This window comes from Empidonax traillii, unplaced genomic scaffold (assembly GCF_003031625.1).
Source record: "Empidonax traillii isolate 1590-97213 ecotype Southwest subspecies unplaced genomic scaffold, ASM303162v1 scaffold849:size447321, whole genome shotgun sequence".
Lineage (NCBI taxonomy): Eukaryota > Metazoa > Chordata > Aves > Passeriformes > Tyrannidae > Empidonax > Empidonax traillii.
In genome coordinates, this window is record NW_020956042.1 from 397,240 (window position 1) to 399,584 (window position 2,345).

Sequence of the window (2,345 nt, forward strand, 5' to 3'; positions counted from 1 at the left end):
CGTATTTGCTGTATGTATCAGTTTTAAACTGCTACCCCTTTGACAGTCAAAGAGGGTATTAAATTTTCCTTAATATTTATTGGTTTTGTCCTCATTTAAGAAAAATTAAAAGCATGATGTTAAAGGCATGAAGATTAAAGTATTCACCTTGAATATTGTATGCAGTTTTGGTCACTTCAGTATAAGAAAAATATTAAGCTATTAAGAGAGTCTCCAAAGGAGGCCATAGAAGATGGTGAGGGTCCTTGAGGTTAAGCTGTATGAGGAGTGCTTGAGGTCACTTGGTCTGTTCAGCCTGGAGAAGAGGAGACTGGGGGCAGACCTCACTGCAGTTACAATTTCCTCATGAGGGGAGGAGAAGGGACAGGCACTGATCTCTTCTCTGTGGTGACCAGTGACAGGACCCAAGGGAATGGCCTGAAGTTGTGTCACGGGAGGTTTAGGTTGAATATTAGGAAAAGGTTCTTCACCCAGAGGGTGGTTGGGCACTGGAAGAGGCTCCCCAGGGAAGTGGTTGCAGCACCAGGCCTGACAGAGTTCAAGAAGTATTTGGACAATACTTGGGCACAGGGTGTGATCCTTGGAGATGGTTCTGTGCAGGGCCAGGAGTTGAACTCAGTGATGCTTGCAGGTCCCTTGCAACTCAGCATATTTTGTGATTCTGTTGTTCTGTGAAAATTTAAACTCATACTGAAGCTCTTAGTCACTAAGACCTTGTTAAGTCACTGAGGATCTCTATAATGCAGCCTCTTCACATTCATGATCTGTGCTCTCGCAGGTAAAATTTAAGGGTCAAATATAATACAAACAGACTGCCTCTAAGAAGAGTGGGTGATTTATGAGATAAGAGGGATAGAGATCAAATATTGTTCCTGCATGTTCTCTATTTTCTGAAGAGTCAGAGCCTCAATGTAAGATGATAGCCTAAGAGTAAAAAGTATTAAACTGTTGCCAAGTGTATTACTCCAGGACAATTGTAGACTGGTGAATTCTGGCATAATGCACTGTTCAAGACATAAATCATAAGGGGAGGGGTAGCAAAAGCATTTATGACTTATTATAGAGTGAACCCTGCTCTTCAGCGGGATAGTACCATCTATCACAAATGATGTCCTGGATTTTCAAAGGATTCTCTGGATATTAGGCATCAAGTTCTTGAAAGCATTCAGCAGAATTCAAAGATTGTACCCCCCTTAGACCTAAATGTTACTTGCATATTGGAAAGTGCAGATATGTGAAAGAAAAGATATGAGGAAAAAAAATAACTAAAGTTTACTCACTATCATAGTTATATATAAAACTTTTCCACTTCCACCTTCTATCTCTTGTTTGTTTTGCTTTAGCCACCTGCAGCCTTTTTTTTGAGAAGGCCTGTCCTCTAGATACAATTTTTTAGTGAATTTTTATTTTTTCTTCACATAAACATATAACTTCTGCTAGTCAGCAGAAATTCTTTTTTTCTTTTTCTACCCCCCCTGCTTACCAGAAACTGCTCAGCTCATTTACTTCCCTTTTATACTACTTTTTCCCAGACTGACGCTTTAACTTACCTGTCTGCTTTTACCTCCTTCAGTTCTTCTGGACCACCATTACATGCTTCTACTAGTTTACCTCTTTCTGATTACAGCAACTTCCACAGATTAGATGCAGAGCATCAGCGCATAATTTTACATCTTTGCTCCCAGTACTCTTCAGTGTTTGCTCCTGCACTCTTCAGTGCAGTGTTTCACAACACACCAACTTCCCCCTTCTCTGCTGTTCCTGAGGGGCAAGATGACCCCTGACCCACATGCAGCAAGCTGGAACTCCCTTTTACACAGTCCTAGCAAAACATTTATCTTTTTTGTTTCCCAGAGGAAGTGAGTGAGTTATAATAATGAAGGGAAGGGAGAAGCTGCCAGTTGTTTCCACCTCTGGATATTTTGGTTGGAAGGAAGGGGGTTACTGTATTATTACGAAAGGATGCTGTGCTATTCTGAGATCTCGAAACAGAAGGAAGGTAAACAATTTAAATTTTTATTTCCGTATTTACAGATACAGGAGACAATCTGTCTCATTGGTTCTCTGGACTCAAAAACTGGTTATCAAAAATCCATATTCTTTTAGGGATTTAAGTGTGTACTTTGGACTGGAAAAAAACACTCAGTGACCTTTCCGAGGTTCAGTCACCTGCTTTGCTTGTGACCACATCTCAAACGTGTCTGAAGGGTCTCTGCGCTGTGGGGGGCTTGTTGCTACCACTCCTTCCCTCTCACAGGTTGCCTGCAGTGTGCCAAGATGCCTTTTCCCTGATGGCACATCCCTGGCCCTGGCCCGAACCCTGACAGCCATGAAGGGTCTGTAGA